Genomic DNA, 22,115 nt, shown 5'->3' on the forward strand with positions numbered 1-22,115 from the left:
CTGGGGGGGGGGGTGGATATTCTTGCCTGGTCCCCTGGCAACACCTTATTTCACCCAGGCTAAGTAGTGCTCCAAGGACTTAGCAAAAATACACAAATTTAAGCACTTTAACTCCCATGCCAATCCTGTAAATTAGGAATGCCAAAGTACCCACAAAATGGGCTCATAGTAGGTCTAGTTTTGAATACCAACAACCTTCCTAGTTCAAACTAACCAAACAGCTGTAAAATTTTATACTTTATTAAAAGTGATGGGGAAAAAGTTAAAAAGAAAAACATTTCCAAGCTGTTTCAAAAGTTACAGCCACAGTCAGAAAGTTGTGGAGCAAATGAGGATTTAAAAAGGTTTGGGGCAAGAACAATTCCAGAGCACTCCCACAAAAATAAATAAGAAATCTAGCTATCCTAAGCTAATACTCACCTGCTAGCAAAACTTCAGCATAGTTCCAGAGCATATGCAGAGGGCAAGTCAGGCAGCAGATGAGCATAGTATTCTAAGATGTAACTAAGCTAAAATAGTTTCAGTTTCTGGACTCTTCGAGGAGTTCCACCAATCAAGCATTGAATTCTTCTGAACCTTCTCCAGGAGAGAGTAACATTTCTCTCCCCTAGTACAGATTCTGGAGAATTTCATTGCACAGTACTGTTTGCAGTCAACAGAGGGCAGCCAAGTGCATTCCGGGTGTGCAATCAATGTATGACCAGGCATGCAGCCATTGTACAAATGGTGCTTTGCCAGTGAACAGTGAACTGTGGCAGCTTCTATAATGTCTATTCCATGCACCATAAAACAGTATTTTGATCAGTCTACTTAGTGGGTCTTGTGTTCCGGTAAGTGTGCACAGTAGGACATGATGTCCTGTGAATGCCTGGAACTGTGGAGAGTAGCAAACTCTGTATACAACATACAAAGCGGTGGGACAAAGGTCACAAGACCTTGTATGTTGTACATAAGGCTGGAGTAAACCATGGATAACTGAAACCACAGATACCGATCCTGTGGATATGGAGGTCCTTCAGGGTAAAAAAAACCACAGTCCTTGAATAATTTGTGAATGAGACACTGCAATTGCATAATTTACAAAACAAAAAAAAAACCCTGCCTAGAAACACACTCAGTCTAAACATGACTATTCCTGTGCCCAAACATGTGCTCACCAAATACTGTGAGTGGCAGGTCCCATCAGCTCCGAATAGCACTACAGAGATGATAGGGGAGATGTATGTGCCCGTGGGGAGCAGTGCTTAGAGCATTAGCCTGGGGACCCAGGATTTGATCATCACTCAGGCATAGCCTTGGGCTACTCTCCAACAGCTCAGCCTAACTCACAGCCTTGTTAGGAAGATAACAGGTGGGAGGCGGGCCATTGTGTATGCTGCCTAGAGCTCATCCGAGGAAAAGGGAAATGGGTAAACCAAAGAAATAAGGTTAAACAACACCTGGAATATTTAAGGTTGGTACCGAGAGGTTAAAAAAACACAGTAATGGATTCTGTAGAACAGAACTCTTGGGCTGCTGCCTGTCCTAAAATTTCAGCCGGTGCTTCTGAGTAGGCAATCAGAAAAGAAGACAAAATCACACACACACACACACACACACACTGGTTTCCTCGAGGTTGTGTCTCCCCGCGGCTCTCAGGATGAAAGGAGACAAGCCCCGCGTGGGAGGATCTGGAAAGAGACGGTGTGGGGGCGCATGTTGTGGTCATTCACAAGATGGTCTTTCCGTGCGCTCAAGTCAACCTGTCACAAACAATTAAGAGCCCAGCTCATCTCAGGAACTGGACATGGAACGGCACAGTGCCAAGGAGCAGGGGTCACCTTGCTAGGAAATAATATTATGGGATGCCTGTGGCCCTGTGACTGAATTCTCCACAGCCCAGATGAGAGTGTGAGGTCTTGACTCTTGTGGGCAGATTGCCAGAGTGAGGGGGGGTGGCAGGAGGGCTCTGCCATGTCCTCAAGGGGAGGGAGGGAGGGGGCATACTGGGTGGCAAGAGGGGGCTGGGCGGGACAGATGCTTCCCAACATCCCTCATGCCATTTGGCCAACAGCCACGGAGGGGAGGGGGGGAGAGAAAGAGAACGGCAGGAGAAGGGGACCACGCACCAACCAGGAGGCAGCCAGAGTGAGTCCCTCCAAGGACTGTGTCTGCTCAGAGATGCCCTTCTTAAGGTTGCCTGTGGCGTGAATTTTTGCCTTGTAACTTACTGCCCCCAGACTGTGGAACTCCCTCCCACAGGAGGCCATGCTTGCCCCATCTTTACTGTGCTTCCGCAAGGAGGAGGAGACCTTTCTCTTCAGCCAAGATTTCCCTGTTGTACCTTGCTGCTTCGAGGGTGTTTTGGTGTTGCTTGTGTTTTTTTTAGTATGGTATTTGTTTGATCCTTTTTAGTATTTGCATACTCATTGTTGTTAGCTTTAATATTGTATTTCCATAATGTAAGCTGCCTTGGGTCCTTTTTAAGGAGAAATGTGGGAAACAAACAAACAAACATGTCCCACAGAACCTCGGTTATTGGGCATTGAGGTCCCCCCCCCACTATGCAATGGATAAAACAAAACGTTTGTGCGCACCCCTCCTTCACTGCCTTTTGAATCCATGAGGAGCCTGTTGTCGTGCTCAAGTTTAAGGAGAAAGCAAAGATCCCTTGCAAGTGCTGACACACCTGTCTTCCTTTTGTATCACCTCTTAGGGTGGAATTTTAAAAAGAGCAAACTTGAACAGGAGTAGAGTGTAGAAGAGATGGTACTTTTATTTAGAGCACTAAAAATCAAACATCCCATGCAAGCTTTCTTGGATAAATTCACTTCTTCAGGCAGAATGCAGAAAAATTATAAACAAATGCCACAAAACAATTGTCACGACAGAAGTCTGTGTATTTCTTAGGTGAGCTCAGAGATGGTTTCAATTGGTGTGTGTGTGTGTGTGTGTGTGTGTGCCTGTGTGTGTTTAAATGCTTCGCCAGTGTATTCCCCGCAACACTTGCATGCTCGGAGTCGGAGCAGTATCCAAGTGCTGAATGGGGACTTGGGAGGGCCACAGAGTCATGGAACTCTACTGCGTATCCCTGGACCCATCACTCCATCCTTCAGCTTGACCTCCCTCACAGAGCCATAGTATGTTGAAGAAGAAGAGACCCATGCTTATCGCTTAGACTTCAAAAGTAGGAGATGAAAGAGGCGTTGGGGAGCAATCGCAATCATCATCATCGTCTTGCAAAACCTTACATGTACTTAGCATGTGGATTAGGTAGAAGAGCTTCTTTACAGGACTTCTGTAGATGACTTCTGCTGACTGGATAGCCCAGTCTGGTTTAGGAATCTGGCTGCAGATTTGGAGTGCTGGAAGTCTGATTCCCCACTGTACCTTCTTTGAGTAGAGCCAGCCTGTGTTGCCTTGGGCAAGCTGCACAGTCCCAGGATGCCCCCAGAAGAAAGGAATGGTAAACCATGTCTGAGTACTCTCTACCTAGAAAACTGTGCAAAGGGTTGCAGGCCTGTTTTCCTGTACATATCCATGCATGTGAGCCTGAGCAAATAAGTGAGAAAACACTGTGACATGTCTTCTTTTTGGAAATAATATCAAGATTGCACAAACTGATTATGAAATGGGACATGATAGAGTGGCAAAATTAGTTCACTGGTCATTATGCAAAAAAGATAACTTGCCAGCCTCCAAAAGCCTGTGGGAACGTCAGATAGAAAAGGTGTCATAAAATGACAACATCAAGGGCTTGTGGGACTTCAGGATCCAAATGGACATACACCTTGAACATAAGGCATCAGACATAGTAGTAATAGATCGAAGAAATGTCTGGATCATTAACATTGCAATTCCAGGGTCTGCCACAGTTGAAAATAAAGAACTGGAAAAATTAACAATGTACAGAGATGTATTCTCGAAGGCTTTCACGGCCGGGATTTGATGGTTGTTGTGGGTTTTTTGGGCTCTTCTGCCGTGTTCTGAAGGTTGTTCTTCCTAACGTTTCTGAAGATGCCCATGGCCACAAAGACTGGTGAAACGTTAGGAAGAACAACCTTCAGAACACGGCCAAAGAGCCTGAAAAACCCACAACAACCATCAAAGTACAGAGACTTGGCAATCGAAACATCTTGCTTGTGGATGAAACACACTTCAGTGGTTCCCACAAACATTGGGGTTTGGGGAACATTATCAAGAAATTTGACACAGTATTATAAGCAGTTAGACCTTAGAAATAACACCATCAGAGCTACAACAAATGGCAATATTAGGAACAGCGTACATACTTCACCAATATTGAACAAATAGTTAGGTTTTTGGTTAAAACTTGTATCTGTTAGATAATACTAGGCAAAACTTTAGCTCGTGACAGCCCACAAACTTCCTGACGTAGCAAAAGTGGGTGATGTTGACTGTCCATATCTTTGCAAAGCTGTTGAAAAGGTCTTGAATTTAACGATTTGCTTTTTATAAAATCGACCATTCTGACTGCTTCATTTTAAGGTCTACATTAGTTTTATGGTATCTTCTTAGCAGCTAGAGCTTCCCTGTGTCTGCAGCAGTGGGACCAAGACATCGATGGTATGATTACCTTAATCTGTGCTACAAGTCCAGTAAGCTTTCCAGACATTGTTAGTACTCCATCTCTGCTAATTCCAATGCATTTCAACCAATCTGCGCATACAAGCAATCATCTCTCTGCCCCATGTTGGTGCCATTTTGGAAAATATGGGGTGGGGCGGGGTGGGGTGGCAAGGCTATAAAGCCACCTCACACTCCAAAATGAAGTGCTCCTCCATATCCGGTTAAAAAATAATCTGGTATGTTTTTTTGTGTCGGCTTCTTGCACCTCCTGAATCCCAGAATGGCTCTTAATTTGAATTTTGCTGAACAAGATGGACCCAGACCGTCCTGTTGGAGCATGTTTGAAGAATTGTCCTCCATTTTGGAGTGACATATCTTCTTCTTTTTGGTGATGTGCAAAAGTGACCCTTTGCCCCTGTCCCCCAATGACTTTCCCTGGTGAAGCAGGGAAAGTAGAGGCTTTGATTCATATATGTATCTTGTCCTCTCTTATTTTAAGTAAAAAAGTTGGGAGGCTCATTTTGTAAGGAAAGGTGCAAGCCACACTTCATGCAACTGATGCGTAACAGGAAGAGTACAGCATAGCATGTCAATTTTGTATGAATCGCAAATGTGAGTTTAGTCCCAGGAGCCTACTGTACGTTCTGAGAGCAGTGTTCAGGCGATTCCTCTGTGTAACAAACAGAGCCATCCTTCCAAACACATCTACTGACTCCCCACCAGTAGGTGTGGTTGGAAGCATGAAAATTTACTGTCTGGCATTCAGTGGTTTGAGGATCTCACAGTTTTAATTGATCTGAAGCGAATTTAAACCGGACAGACATGTGTGTGCATGTACATGCATGCATGCATACACACAAAAGAATGCGCTAGCATGTATGCTTCTGTGCCGGAGCAGTCTGGAAGGTGATGCTTGCTGATCATGCCCATTGTCCCCTCGCGTGGCCATCCATCTTCCACTTCTACTGCTGGTTTCCTTCCCAGCTTATGTCTAAATGGCCTCTGGGGAGGGTCTAGGCAACAGCTGCCTTTGATCAGCCCCACATCTGGGAGAGCCAGCGGAGCAGGAATGCTGAGCTGTGATCAAAGGTGGGAGCCCTCTGACAGCTGAGCTCTGTGTTAATATGGAAGGGAGGAGGAGAGAGGCGAAGGAAGGGTGGCCAGCCCACATAAGCCCAGGGAGCCCTTCCTGCCCTTTCCGTGGCCGGTGGGTCTGCTCATTCACAGCTACTGCAACTGTGGAGAGCGCCCACTTAAACCATTTCTCTCCTTTCACCAAGAAGACATTTCGACCATTTCAGGACCCAGACCCCAAACTGCACCCCCAGCTCACTTTCACACAGCCTGGAAAAAGCACAGTGACAGTCATGGCGACACACCTTACCTGATTACAGGTAATCAGTGGTTGTGTGGTTACTTTTAAGCCAATTGGTATCAACCTTATATTTTTAGTGCTGTTAGTAACACTTTTTGCTCCTAAGTTGCTGCTTTCAAGGTGTTGTTTGGGTGTGTGTCTTGTGCATGTGTTTCTTTCGAAGCAATTTAGAAGTGGCACATTAGTTGGTTATTGTTGTGATGTGCCATCAAGACACCTCTAACCTATGGTGACTCCATAAATAAGCCATCTCCGAAATGTCCTGTCCTCGACAGCGCTGCTCAGCTCCTGTAGGCTAAAGCCTGTGGGTTCCTTTAGGGATTCAAACCATCTCACAGTTGGTCTTCCTCTTTTCCTCCTGCCTTCAGCCTTTCTCAGCATTATTGTCTTTTCTAGAGACTCCTCACAATTTGCTCAGAGAAGGACAGCCTCAATTTCAGCATTTTTGCCTCCAGAGATAGCTGAGGCTTGATTTGATCTGGGACCCACTTGTCTGTCTTTCTGGTATTAGTCACCTGATAAAGTAGTACAACGGGTTTATTTTCAACAAAGAGTAATTCCATAACAATACAGCAAATCCTACACACACAGTGTGCCCCTCTACCAATGTTATTTATGTCACCTTTTGCCAACATTGCCCATCTGCACTCTACGTAGGACAAACGGGACAATCTCTATCCTAAAGAATTAATGGACACCAATCAGATATTGCAATTACAAACCTTGACAGCATTTTAAAAAGCAGAGATGTCACCTTGGCGACAAAGGTCCACATAGTCAAAGCTATGGTTTTTCCAATAGTGATGTATGGAAGTGACCGCCAAAGAATGGATGCTTTTGAATTGTGGTGCTGGAGGAGGCTCTTGAGAGTCCCCTGGACTGCAAGGAGAACAAACCTATCCATTCTGAAGGAAATCAACCCTGAGTGCTCACTGGAAGGACAGATCCTGAAGCTGAGGCTCCAATACTTTGGCCATCTCATGAGAAGAGAAGACTCCCTGGAAAAGACCCTGATGTTGGGAAAGAGTGAAGGTAAGAGGAGAAGGAGATGACAGAGGACAAGATGGCTGGACAGGGTCACCGAAGTGACCAACATGAATTTGACCCCATTCTGGGAGGCAGTGCAAGACAGGAGGGCCTGGTGTGCTCTGGTCCATGAGGTCACGAATAGTCGGACACGACTCAACAACTAAACAACAACCAGATATCAGAATGGCAATACACAGAACCCTGTTTCACATCATTTTAATTCACCCGGACATCCTGCACAAGATCTAAAGGTGGCCATTCTGGAAAAAGGAAACTACAGCCAGAATCCAAAGTAGATTGTAATGAGGGTCCAGCCCCTGGACCTGGACCATCCACCCCTGCTCCCTGCCTGGAGTGGCCAGCCAAGCAGAGAGACAGTGGAGTTCCTGGTGCCATTGGTGGGAAGAGTGGGACCTTCGCGGTACCAAGATGTGTGAGTGGACAGTCTGGTCCCAGGGGCTGGACCCTCTTTAGGTCCAGCTTGGATGAGGAGATTCCTACTCATTCACAAATATGAATATTCCTATCTCTAATCCAGAGAGAGAGAGAGAGAGAGAGATGAGATAAAATATATACACATGCTAGTCACCCATCTCAATGAACTCATTATAAGTTAAGGATTGTGCTGTATTGTATTTCCACCAACCTAGCTGTTCGAAAGCATGTAAAATGAAAAAATGCAAGTACATAAATAGGTACCACCTCAGTGGGAAGGTAATGGCATTCCGTGTCTAGTCATGCTGGCCGCATGACGACGGAGTATTATCTGCAAACAAAAACTATGGGTTGGAAACAGAGATGAGCACTGCCGCCTAGAGTCGGACACGACTGGACAAATTGTCAAGGGGAACCTTTACCTTTACTATTGTATCTCCCAGATATATTTTCCTCTTTAATAAAGCCAGTTTAAAATCTTCAAAGGTAAACCAGAGATTTTTAAGTCATTACCATATTGTTCTTGTGGTCATCTGTTGCCTGGGGTAAATCATCTACCATTGTAACTGCTTACAAAACCCTCTATAAAGGAATGTTCATAAACAACTATAAAAAGACAGTCTCCTTAATATAAACATTCATGTTATTTCTGCCATTGTTATTCTATGCCAGAGGTTCTTATGCCCTTTTACAGTACAAGCTTCAATGGAATAGATCCATTTATCAATCAGGCCATCACCCCAATGCTAAATACTCATTGACTTTCTTACCAACCAACCACAATCTGTCTTTTGACACCATGTATAAATATTTGACATATTGTATCTTTCTCATGTCTGAGGAAGTGGATTTTATGCGTGAAAGCTCACATTAAAAGTAAAACAGTTCATCTTTAAGATGCCATTATATATTTGTCTTTTTAAAATTTGTTCTTTTTAAATTTTTAATTTCTGTTTTGTTTTAACCTTTTACACTGTAACAAGCAATGGCAATGAAGCAGTAGCAGTACATGTTGTGGTCCTTCTGATGGGATGTCAAACCCATGAATCTGATGAAAGACCACTCCGGGTGACAATGAACACTGCTATAACTGGCTGGTAGCTGTAATATGGACTCTTTCCATGGGGATCTGGCTATGGGGACTGTTTGTATTAGTGCTGAACTTCAAAATTTGCAGTTACATCACTTAGGGGAATACTTGTCCTGGCCATTTTTGGGGGTGAATACTAAATTGAGATTAGTCGGAAACAGAGTTGGTGGGGGTGGAATTACTTCTAGGGACTGCCGACTCTCAGAATTTCCATGTCGCCTGGTGTTTATAGTCCGAAATGTAACTTTTCCAAGCTGTGGGGAGAATAAGGATGGAAGGACACTAGGTGACCCAGGTCAAATGTGGGAGAGGTGGCAAGCGGGACATGTCACACAGTGAGAAGAGCGACTGAAAAGGAGCAAAAATTGGCAGCCTGTGTCAGCACAGGCCAGCCCACACTGTGGCCCGGAGGCCTGCCAGAAAGACAAGCGGGTTCCGACCTTAGACATGACAGGGGCCGAGTGTCTGCACTGGCCCCCAGCTGGTTTGACATCTAGAGAGCTCCACCAGTTTACTCAGAGAGGAAAGGTTGCAGGAAGAGCTCAGGGAGGGTGGGGAGGGCTCCTTCTGTCTCCCCCAGGGGGTCTGACTCTATCAAAGCAATGCCCCTTCCTGTCTCCAGAGAGGAGAGGAGAAACTGCCTTGGCAGCAACCGGATGGACCCTGTCATCCGACACAAAGGCACACATAGGTCCACAAAAACACAGTTGTGATGCATGCAGAACTCTGGAAAATAAATGGATGGGCTACAGCCCCCATAACCCACCATCAATTCAGCTGTTGTGAAAATAAAAAACATTGACACATCTTAACATTTTTAATAAATAGCCTATATCCTGGGTGGGTAGGATAAATAGGGAGAGAGGTGGTCGTCTTATCTCTTCTTGCCTTTTCTAATTAACTGTTTGATGATAAGCAAATCACTTTCCTGACTCCTTCTTCTAAGAAGGCAGTTCTTTCTTTCTGTTTCTCCTTGACAGAACCCTAAATAAATAAATAAATAAATAAATAAATAAATAAATAAATAAATAAATAAATAAATAAATATAATTTAAACAACATTTCTGATGTATTTAAAGTCCATATGCAGAATAAATTTGCATTGCTAAACTGTTAGGAACCAGAGAGTTTACATTGTTGTTGTTTAGTCGTTAAGTCATGTCCGACTCTTCGTGACCCCTTGGACCAGAGCACTCCAGGCCCACCTGTCTTCCCCTGCCTCCCGGAGTTGTGTCAAATTCATGTTGGTACAGTGGTACCTTGCAAAACGACGAATCCGCATGACAATGAGGTTTTACGATCGCTATAGCGATTTGCAAAACAGTGATTCCAATGGGCGATGATTAGGTTCATGCTTCGTGGACCGTTTTTTCGCAAGACAATGATCTTTACAACTGATCAGCAGCTTCACAAAATGGCTTCTGTATGTTTTCGGGACCGATGCTTCGCAGCACAGCCATTTTAACAGCTGATTGGCGCTTTGCAAAATGGCTGCCCTATGGCGATTTTCGCAAAATGATGACGATTTTTCCCCATTGGAACGCATTAAACGGGTTTCAATGCATTCCAATGGGGAAACGGTTTTCACAAGATGATGATTTCACTAAACAGAAATTTCAATGGGACCGATTATCGTCGTCATGCGGGGTACCACTGTAGCTTCAATGGCACTGTCCAACCATCTCGTCCTCTGTCGTCCCCTTCTCCTCTTGCCTTCACCCTTTCCCAACATCAGGGTCTTTTCCAGGGAGTCTTCTCTTCTCATGAGATGGCCAAAGTATTGGAGCCTCAGCTTCAGGATCTGTCCTTCCAGTGAGCACTCAGGCTTTATTTCCTTCAAAATGGATAGGCTTGATCTTCTTGCAGTCCAGGGGACTCTCAAGAGCCTCCTCCAGCACCACAATTCAAAAGCATCAATTCTTCAGCAGTCAGCCTTCTTTATGGTCCAGCTCTCACTTCCGTACATCACTACAGGAAAAACCATAGCTTTGACTATGCGGACCTTTGCCAGCAAGGTGATGTCTCTGCTTTTTAAGATGTTGCTTAGGTTTGTTATCGCTTTCCTCCTAAGAAGCAGACATCTTGTAATTTTGTGGCTGCTGTCACCATCTGCAGTGATCATGGAGCCCAGGAAAGTAAAATCTGTCACTTCCTCCATATCTTCCTCTTCTATTTGCCAGGAGGTGATGGGACCAGTGGCCACGATTTTCATTTTTTTGATGTTGAGCTTCAGACCATTTCTTGTGCTCTCCTCTTTCACCTTCATTACGAGGTTTTTTTTCAATCTGCCTCACTTTCTGCCATCAGAGTGGTATCATCTGAATATTGGAGGTTGTTGATATTTCTTCCGGCAATCTTAATTCCAGTTTGGGATTCCTCCAGTCCAGCCTTCCGCATGATGTATTCTGCATATAAGTTAAATAAGCAGGGAGACAATATACAGCATTGTCGTACTCCTTTCCCAATTTTGAACCAATCAGTTGTTCCATATCCAGTTCTAACTGTTGTTTCCTGTCCCACATATAGGTTTCTCAGGAGATAGATAAGGTGGTCAGGCACTCCCATTTCTTTAAGAACTTGCCATAGTTTGCTGTGGTCGACACAGTCAAAGGCTTTTGCATAGTCAATGAAGCAGAAGTAGATATTTTTCTGGAACTCTCTGGCTTTCTCCATAATCCAGCAATTTGGTCTCTAGTTCCTCTGCCTCTTCGGAATCCAGCTTGTACTTCTGGGAGTTCTCGGTCCACATACTGCTGAAGCCTACCTTGGAGGATTTTGAGCATAACCTTGCTAGCATGTGAAATGAGTGCAATTGTGCGGTAGTTGGAGCATTCTTTGGCACTGCCTTTCTTTGGGATTGGGATGTAGACTGATCTTTTCCAATCCTCTGGCCACTGTTGGGTTTTCCAAACTTGCTGGCATATTGAATGTAGCACCTTAACAGCATCATCCTTTAAGATTTTAAATAGTTCAACTGGAATGCCATCACCTCCACTGGCCTTGTTGTTAGCCAGGCTTTCTAAGGCCCACTTGACTTCACTCTCCAGGATGTCTGGCTCAAGGTCAGCAACCACACTATCTGGGTTGTCCAGGATATCCAAATCTTTCTCATATAATTGCTCTGTGTATTCTTGTCACCTCTTCTTGATGTCTTCTGCTTCTGTTAGGTCCCTCCCTGTTTTGTCCTTTATCATGTCCATCTTTGCCCAAAATGTTCCTCTAATATCTCCAATTTTCCTGAACAGATCTCTGGTTTTTCCTTTTCTGTTATTTTCCTCTATTTCTTTGCATTGTTCATTTAAGAAGGCCCTCTTGTCTCTCCTTGCTATTCTTTGGAAGTCTGCATTCAATTTTCTGTAGCTTTCCCTATCTCCCTTGCATTTTGCTTCCCTTCTCCTCTCTGCTATTTCTAAGGTCTCGTTGGACAGCCACTTTGCTTTCTTGCATTTCCTTTTCTTTGGGATGGTTTTTGTTGCTGCCTCCTGGACAATGTTACGAGCCTCTGTCCAAAGTTCTTCAGGCACTCTGTCCACCAAATCTAGTTCCTTAAATCTGTTCTTTACTTCCACTGTGTATTCATAAGGTTATACCTGAGTGGCCCAGTGGTTTTTCCTACTCTCTTCAGTCTAAGCTTGAATTTTGCTATGAGAAGCTGATGATCAGAGCCGCAGTCAGCTCCAGGTCTTGTTTTTGCTGACTGTATAGAGCTTCTCCATCTTTGGCTGCAGAGAATATAATCAATCTGATTTCGATATTGCCCATCTGGTGATTTCCATGTGTAGAGTCGCCTCTTGTGTTGCTGGAAAAGAGTGTTTGTCATCACCAGCTTGTTCTCTTGACAAAACTCTATTAGCCTTTTTCCTGCTTCGTTCTGAACTCCAAGGCCAAACTTCCCTCTTGTTCCTTTTGTCTCTTGGCTCCCTACTTTAGCATTCCAGTCCCCTAGAATGAGAAGAACATCTTTCTTTGGTGTCAGTTCTAGAAGGTGTTGTAAATCTTCATAAAATTGTTCAATTTCAGTCTCCTCAGCAATGCTGGTTGGTGCATAAACTTGGATTATTGTGATGTTGAAAGGTCTGCCTTGGATTCGTATTGACATCATTCTATCATTTTTGAGATTGTATCCCGTTACAGCTTTTCCCACTCTTTTGTTGACTCTGAGGGCCACTCCATTCCTTCTATGGGATTCTTGACCACAATAGTAGATATGATAATCATCTGAGCTGAATTCGCCCATTCCTGTCCATTTTAGTTCACTGACACCCAGGATGTCGATGTTTATTCTTGCCATCTCCTGTTTGACCACCTCCAGTTTCCCAAGGTTCATAGATCTATGCAGTATTTTTCTTTGCAGCATTGGACTTTCCTTTCACTTCCAGGCACATCCACAGCTGAGTGTCCTTTCGGCTTTGGCCCAACCACTTCATTAGCTCTGGAGCTACTTGTCCTTGTCCTCCGCTCTTCCTCAGTAGCATGTTGGATGCCTTCCAACCTGAGGGGCCCATCTTCCAGCGTCATATCTTTTAGCTTTTTGTTTCTGATCATGGGGCGTTCTTGGCAAAGATACTGGAGTGGCATTGCCAATTCCTACTCCAGGTGGATTGCGTTTAGTCGGAACTCTCCACTATGTCCTGTCCATCTTGGGTGTCCCTGCACGGCATAGCCCATAGCTTCTCTGAGTTACTCAAGCCCCTTCGCCGCGACAAGGCAGCAATCCATGAAGGGGAACCTATGTGACATAGACTACAACAAAATCTTTGACTCTGTGGACCATGAGATGCTATGAAAGATATGGGGGTGCCTCAGCCCTTGATGGTCCTTATATATAAACTATCCATGTTCTTGTCGTGGCATCTCTTCCCCAAGAATATGTGTGACGAGCAGCACTTCCCTGCTTCCCAATCCTCTTCTGCATCTATATCCCGTTTCTTTCACCCCCTTCTTTGCATTTCTGCCATGTGTTATTTTTAAGAAAACCTTCAAAAAATGTTTCATTGAAACTATTCTTCTGTAGACACTGAAGTGCTGGCATTTTCTTTTTGGGTAATCCATTAAAGGTCTGAATTATCTAGATTTCAGGAAGGATTCTTGTTCCATAAACTGGATTGAAAAGATTCACTAAAACATCTAAATCACAATTCTTAGTAGCTTTTAATAATTCTGTGAAAACATCAAGTCTAAGAGCTTCAGTGCATTTTGTTAAACATGTCAATTTCAGATTTCTTCTTTTGAGTCCCATATTTTTTGTGGTGCAGTAAATTATGTTGGTCCACTGCAAAAAGGCAGTTCCGAAAACAGCAAAACCAGGGAGTTGGACAGGGGACAGATTCTATTTGTCTTCAGTGTGGAAGGGATGGTCACTCTCGAATTGGCCTTCTCAGCCACACTAGATGCTATTCCAAGACCTCCATACAGAGCACAATACCATAGTCTCTCGAGACTGAAGGATGACTAATCAATCATCAAACCCTTAACATCAGTTATTAGAGAATTAGGGGTCTATTTTCATGTTAAAAATAGGTCTCCACAAACTTTTTATGCACATGAAAGGAATAATAGATCATCTCTAGTCTTTCTGAATTCTACAGTTTTCAGACCATTGTTTTTTTTATTTGAGTTCCTTAATTTTGTCCTGCTATTCTTATCTAATTATTTGTATTTTAGGTCATTTTTATTTTTCCAGTTTTTGTCTATCTTCCAAGTATTTCGCTGTCATTCAGTGTTTTCGGGTTTTGTCTAGTTTTGCTCAGAATTTACATTTCTGCTTTGAAGATTGTTGTTGGTCATATCTGTTAATATTTCTGTCAAGGTCTATTTCCGTTAACTCTGAACCGTGATGCAAGTAACATTTACAGTATATCTGCAAGATATGAGTGTGTGATCTTATTTATGTCTTCAGAGAACCTTTCCTCAACATGAGTACCTACAGTTGGGTTGTTAAATTAAATTGTTACATTTTACTTCCAAAGAAGTGGAATTCTGCATCAGTAGGTTGTAACTAGAAAAGGACATGAACTTGAAAAATTGTTTGTGGTTTGGTTGTCGGTTTGTGCCTAGTAGGAGGGCTACTTGTTCCTATTGTGATGCAAGCAGTGGGTGGGTGTCCATTTTGCTGAATAAAAATTAAGCGCCAAGGGGGAATATTTGATGCTTCATTTCATTTTGGCAATACAGGATCCCCAGACTGGGTTACAAACCAAACTATGAACCATCACGTTTCATCGGTTTCTGTGGTTCGTAGTTCAGTTCATGCCCATCTCTGCTTATAACTATAATGTAATAAAAGTATACCCTTGTTATTGCAGTCGTATTATACCTTTACAATTACAGTTGACACAGTCATACTTTTGTTATTGTGAAAGGAATGAATGACAAACAAGCTATTGTTTGCAACTATTTTTTTTCTGAATCTCTGCTGTTCGCCAACCACTCATTGTCTAAAACTGATGGAGGGCTGAAGAGTCTGAATCAAGGCTTAAGTTTTCCCCATTATCCTTTTTGCCTTCTGTGATATGGCACTCCCCCTCCAAAGAAATGGTAGGTGTTCTCCATGCATGCCCTCCCATCCACCAAGAGAAAAGGAAGGAAGGAAGGAAGGAAGGAAGGAAGGAAGGAAGGAAGGAAGGAAGGAAGGAAGGAAGGAAGGAAGGAAGGAAGGAACATAGGAAGGAAGGAAGGAAGGAAGGAAGGAAGGAAGGAAGGAAGGAAGGAAGGAAGGAAAGAAAGAAAGAAAGAAAGAAAGAAAGAAAGAAAGAAAGAAAGAAAGAAAGAAAGAAAGAGCGCTTATCCATCAAAGCTTTTTTCTCCTTTTATTATTGCCAGATACAACACACATTAAATGGGTTCAGCTGGTGGTTAGAGATGGTAGGTGTTCTCCATGCATGCCCTCCCATCCACCAAGAGAAAAGGAAGGAAGGAAGGAAGGAAGGAAGGAAGGAAGGAAGGAAGGAAGGAAGGAAGGAAGGAAGGAAGGAAGGAAGGAAGGAAGGAAGGAAGGAAAGAAAGAAAGAAAGAAAGAAAGAAAAGAAAGAAAGAAAGAAAGAAAGAAAGAAAGAAAGAAAGAAAGAAAGAAAGAAAGAAAGAAAGAAAGAAAGAAAGAAAGAAAGAAAGAAAGAAAGAAAGAAAGAAAGAAAGAAAGAAAGAAAGAGTGCTTATCCAGCAAAGCTTTTTTCTCCTTTTATTATTGCCAGATACAACACACATTAAATGGGTTCAGCTGGTGGTTAGAAACAGAGCGGCCCGCTGCCAACCTCAGGTCACCAGCCTTTCGTTTTTCCGGGGTGTATCATTTGCTTTAGCAGTTCAGTCAGTTTACTGGAGGTGACCTGCAGGTATGCGGAGAAGTTGAACTGGAGGCTTAACCTCTGGGTGAAGCAGTTTTCCTTCCTTCAACTCTTCTCCTGACCTCTCCCCGTTTTGTTCTGGAGTTATTTTTGGATATAAAAGCTTTCATTTCTCTCTTCTTCTCTCCCCCCCATCCCTTCCTGACATGCAAAGTGCCATTTGAGGGATCCTGCCCACCCAACCAGAAAAATGGTGACTGAGTCTGGGCAGAATAAACCTTTAGATTCACTTGACAAGATGCAAAGTCTTCTCGACTAATTAACCCCTTGTGCATGGATGCTGTAGGGAAGACCTTGTGCATCCTCAGCTCAGGAATCCCCAGTGGGAACAAAAAGGTCCTTTAAAACATCCCTGTTCCTGTATCTTCCTTAGTGATTGAGGATGCAATCAGATAGCAATATAGGATTGCAGTGGACCACACTGGAATGAGTCGCTTTGCTGCCTGCAATCTCATTTAATGCAACTCTTCAAGTACACAAGACCCAGTCCACATCACTGCAGCCCTGTTGTTGTTGTTGTTGTTGTTGTTGTTGTTGTTGTTGTTGTTGTTGTTGTTGTTGTTGTTGTTGTTGAAGACTAGCCCTACTCCTGGACCAGAAAGGGTTAGGAGCAGAGTTGGGCTGGTTTGTGATTTCCTGTATATCATGTAGTCACTGGACAGTAGCTTGGGCTGGACTGGGCCACCAGCAGTCCAAAACATGAGCTACATCATGCTCTGTTTGTACCCAAAGATGCTGAAAGAGAAGCCTTTCCCGCTAGCTTTCTCCCCATGGTCTCAGATGTCCAAATGGAATGTACAGGGCTACCAGGAAGAGACTTCACCCACACCCTAAAAACCATCCTTTGCATCATTTATATTGAATTATAATTTAGGTTGCAGTCCAGATATAAAATTCCAATTTGAAAAAAAATGATTTAAAGAGAATTATGTCACTTCTCACTTGAATGGGGAGATTGTGAGCCCTGTGTCTCCTGAGTTTGTTGTCTATGTGCTTCTAAACTGTGAAGGAACATCATCTTCAAGGCCCCTCCCCCATCTCTCTCCCTCTCATCTTTTACTTTTCATTTAGGATTGAACTGAGGAAACCCCTTCAAGAGAAAACACTTTCTCCCTTTTGGAAAAGGGGAGATGCGGCACCCTGTTGTTGTTGTTTAGTCGTTCAGTCGTGTCCGACTCTTCGTGACCCCCTGGACCAGAGCACGCCGGGCCCTCCTGTCTTAGATATGGAGGCAGTGACAGATTTTACTTTCTTGGGCTCCATGATCAGATGGTGACAGCAGCCACCAAATTAAAAGATCCCTGTTTCTTGGGAGGAAAGTGATGACAAACATCGATATGATCTTTAAAAGCAGAGACATCACCTTGCCGACAAAAGTCTGGATAGTCAAAGCTATGGTTTTTCCAGTAGTGATGTAAGGAAGTGAGAGGTGGACCATAAAGAAAGCTGACCGCCGAAGAATTGATGCCTTTGAATTGTGGTGCTGGAGGAGACTCTTGAGAGTCCCCGGGAATGCAAGGAGAACAAACCTACCCATTTTGAAGGAAATCAACCCCGAGTGCTCACTGGAAGGACGGATCCTGAAGCTGAGGCTCCAATACTTTGGCCATCTCATGAGAAGAGAATTCCCTGGAAAAGCCCCTGATGTTGGGAAAGTGTGAAGGCAAGAGGAGAAGGGGGACGGCAGAGGACGAGATGGATGGACAGTGTCATCGAAGCAACCAACATGAATCTGACCAAACTCCAAGAGGCAGGTTCAGGTCCTTTCTGTAAAGCCGAAAACACCCCAAACTTTCAGTTTTTTTCCTCTTGTGTGTTTTTTTAAAATTTTTGATTTCTGGTGCTAAGCTCAATTAAGCCCTACAGAACTAACACCAATTGATGGTAACCCAAATTACAAAATATATAAGAACTTCATAAATTTTGTTAACTTCTCTTTGGGAATCCCAACTCTTTTGTATTTCAGAAACTCTCTACAGCAAAGCCACAAAATGCTCAACAAATGAAAGAAAGCACATCTCCTGTGCCCCTTCGCCCCACCCCACTGCCCCATTTGGGTTACCTTTTCGGTCTCATCCCCACTGACAAAAAGGGTGGTAGCAAGTACAGGAAAAGAGAAGAGCATGACAGATACCCGTGGGTCATGGATTGACCTTCAGGGTTCGGGACTCTGAGCATCCGGGGTCAACTTAGCGAAGACTGAAGGAAATGAAAAGATGGCTGGGAGGAAACAGGGAGGACAAGAATTCTGCAAAATGTACTGTATTAGGGGACCACGAGGGATTGATCACCAAGGGTGTCATCGGTAATCTGGCTTCACGGGGTTGGTCACCATGCCTTGTTTATGAGCAGGAGAATCTGTCCACCTGACCCGGAACTAGGAATGCCTGGGGATCCAGACTGGACCTTCCACATCTAGGACGTACGTTCTGCTCTTAAGCTGAGCCCTCCAATTGCTGCAAATCAACTGGAAGAGGGATCCAGTTTGAAAGAAATGCAAGCAGTTCCTGGCCGGGAACTCTAACTGGTCTCCTTCTCTCAGGGATCTCGAGACACAGCCCTCTCCGACATGTCCTGCTCCCCAAAGTTCAGGGTGCCAGCACAGAACCCCCTCCTCAGGTGAACGACAGAAGGGCAAAACCAATGTCACCTTAAAAAACAGTGGGCAGGCTCTATTATTTACACCCATCAGTGTAATTCAACCGGAGTCAAGTCTTGGCAGCAAATGGCCACGAGTCAGCTGATCGTTGACTCATTGCGCAACAACAAATGCTTACGTCAACTTCATAACTTCTGGCAATTTACTGCCAAGGGTTGCACCAATTGGATTACACTGATCTTAACATGCAATTAGATACCCAGTGTGGTGTAGTGGATAGAGTGAGGGACTAGGACTCTGGAGACCAAGGTTCAAATCCTGACATAGCCACGGAAACTGATTGGGGGGGTGGAACTGGTAAAACCACTCCTTAAAGATCTCACTTACCTGGAAAGCCCTATTAGTGTTGCTATAAGTCAGTTACGACTTGATGGCATAGAACAACAAACATCTAATTAGGATTCCAGTCAATAAATTCTGTTTGGCATAACCGTTCACGGACTGTAGCCGTCTTCACCATATGCACCTGAAGAAATTGGCTCCAGTCCATGATCTCTTGTGCCAAATAAAATCCTTAAGGTATTCCTTAAGACTCTTTCCTGCTTTTAGATAAAACAGGCTAGCCTGCCTACCTTCCTGAGGATGAGGAAAAGGCCGCAGCCATGCTGTGATGTGTGTAACCATGCAAACAAGAAAGAAAGCCATCTTTGAAAACTAGTCCTAACAGCAAAAATAAATGTGTTTTGTGTCTTTGCAAGAACATAACGAATGGCTTTAAAATATGTTGTGTATTTCTTTTCTTTCCTTTTCTCTCCAGACCGTATTGTACTTAAACAATGCTTCTTTCTCACTTGCCATTTATTAAAAAGAAATCAGTGGCATTTAACTGGGAAACCATCGTACATAGACATGTGGATCCATTTGGATTGCCGGCCCATCCAACAAGGTCAAGCAAAAATCCAGACTGCTGTTAATTCAATCCATTTTTTTTTTTTTTCTGATTTATGACTTTGGGCCTTCCTAACATTTTCCTTATGCCGGGATGTGTCTTATTTTTATTTTATGTATTTACTTCTCTTTTTTTGCCCTTGTTTGTGTGTTCTTGGAAGATTGGAAGCCACCTCAGCGTTGTCATGTCAGGGGAATAAAGCCGGGGGAAGGGTGCCGGGGAATCTGACAGGCTTCCCTCAGGCCCAAACACTGCTCTTCCAAGGACACCCTTGGCATTCACTCCTAGGCAGAAAGTCAATACAGCTCCCACAAAGAAATACTCGCTTGTCACTCTTGGTGATGGGGATGTGGTCAAAGACAAAGCACCCTTATCTTCAAAGAAAAGATGGCTGGAGCAAGAGACGGGTGGAGCCGCTCGATGTTTAGATCTGGGATGGGAACTGTAGGGACAGCAGGCTGCAGGGAGCCCACCTGGGGCCAAGGTGTCGCTTCCGGGGCTTTCTGGACCTTCCTGACCACTACAATGGCCTCCAAATATTTCACCCTAAAACCAGCCAGTTGTTCCCCCAGAGTATAACGTCACACCCGCGGTCCTCAACATGTACTGTACTGTACTGTACAGGATTTTATGTTAGCCGCCCCCAAAGCTTTTAACATTTCCTGTTATTGCAGCAACATTATCTGAGTTTTGCAATTCTAGTTTTGTAAATTGAGTTCCTATTTTATACCTGTCTATATCAGTGATGGTGAACCTTTTTGAGCCCGAGTGCCCGAACTGCAACACAACGCCAGTTTATTTATTTCAAAGTGCCAACCCTGCAATTAAACCTGAATACTGAGGTTTTAGTTTAGAAAAAACAACTGCTCTGCACCTCAATGCTTGTTGTTTCCCCCTAGGGGCAGTATTAACAGAAAGATACTTACCGGTCCTCCCATCGCCTGTCGGGCTAGACCGGTAATGGCTGTCATTGTACCCCTCCGCTGGACCACTGCACCAGCGGGGGGGGGGGGAGTGCTGAAATTGGAGGATGGGTAAGTATTTTCCTATGGCAATTTATGGCTCATGTGCCCACGGAGAGGGCTCTATGTGCCAGCTGTGGCACGCGTGCCATAGGTTCGCCATCGCTGGTCTATATCCAGGCCATTGCCTAATTTAGGTTGCATTTTGAAAGAAAGGAAGCAAGATTCCCTCACAAAATTCAAAACACACACACACACACACACACACACACACACACACACACACACACACACACACACACACACACACACACACACACACACACACACACACACACACACACACAAACCATGCCTGGCCATTAAGCTTACCCCTGCACAAGTCCGTTTTAGGCCCCAAATAATATTCCCCACCCACCCCCAAAAAAAGTCTGGCAGAATGATTTGGGGAAAATGGGTGGCTATAGCCCACTGAGGTTTTTATATGTATGAAAATGGGATAGTCGCCTGGTTTCTTCGTTGGTGCCCACCCTGCCTGCAGCACCAGTGTGGCCTGCATATCATGATTATGATGATGTCAAGTTGATTATTTTTATTCATTTATTTATTCATTTATTCATTCATTTATTCATTTATTCATTCATTCATTCATTCATTCATTTATTCATTTATTCATTTATTCATTTATTCATTTATTTATTTATTTATTTATTTATTTATTTATTTATTTATTTATTTATTCCATTTATACTCCACCTATCCTGGTCATTGCGACCACTCTTAGATTACGAGTTATGGTGACCTTTCCCAGGGTCTTCTAGGTACTGTACAGAGTACGGTAGGGACCCCGCATCCATGGGGAATCAGTTGAGGATGCTGAAAAATGCAGATTCTAACAAATACTATAAATCTCGAAGCATCTATAAATCTATTAGAATCTATAAATCTCAGAAAGAGTCGGACACGACTTAAACGAATAAACAACAACATAAATCACATGAACTCTGTCTCCCCTCTACTGGCCAATTCTTGTAATGATACCATGGAAATCTATTTCTCTGGCAAATGCTATTCATAGCATGACCGCTGGCTCCTGTAATTTTTCAGTTTCTGGTAACTTTATCTTTAGAAAAATATATATATTTTCTAAGATTTTCCTTTTAATATTTTAAATATTTTCAGATTGCAGATTAGTGAATCAGTGGATACTGATCCATTGATAAGGAGGGTCCTGCTGTTCTCAGGGATGGTCTGCTGGTCCCTTCTTCTAGGGATGCCCCGGGAATATGCAGCCTGCCAAAGTCCACACAGGCTGACTCTGCTTCTAACCACTGGCTTTTTAACTGCTACTGGTGTGAAAGATTTGGTATATAATGGTAAATAAGCCTATTTCAGTAAGACTGGTGCGTGTATTATTGATTATAAGGGAAGTCTTTGATAAAGGCCAAAGAGTCAACCTGGGTCTTGATTCAAAAGACATTTATATAATTCACAATCTGTGCCAGCAGCAAAGACCTACAGTGGAAAGCTGAAGATTAATTAGCAGAAGACATAGAAAAGTGTGACAAGAATGTATAGTCTTGTTAAAAGTTATTTGTTTGCTTTATTTCTACTCCATCTTTCTCCTGGTACAGGGAAGCAAGCTGCTCACAATTAGTTTAAAATACTTTAAAAAACAGAATCCTGAAATAAAATCTAGTTGCACTCAGTTGTTTTAAAGGAAGTCCTGCCTACCACCTGAATGGCAGCAGTGTTTTCCTTCCT

General features: G+C 43.5%; 1 long non-coding RNA gene across 1 annotated transcript in view; it reads left to right on the top strand.

Moving 5' to 3' along the window:
• The window catches only part of LOC144584742 (uncharacterized), a 351,778-nt gene extending 336,133 nt beyond the window's left edge, over nt 1-15,645 (top strand). The window contains exon 2 of the long non-coding RNA XR_013539174.1: nt 15,491-15,645. This is a non-coding gene — a long non-coding RNA (uncharacterized LOC144584742). The remainder of the gene's footprint in view (nt 1-15,490) is intronic.
• Nucleotides 15,646-22,115: the final 6,470 nt, after the last annotated feature.

Source organism: Pogona vitticeps, chromosome 14 (genome assembly GCF_051106095.1).
Source record: "Pogona vitticeps strain Pit_001003342236 chromosome 14, PviZW2.1, whole genome shotgun sequence".
NCBI classification, from domain to species: Eukaryota; Metazoa; Chordata; class Lepidosauria; order Squamata; family Agamidae; genus Pogona; species Pogona vitticeps.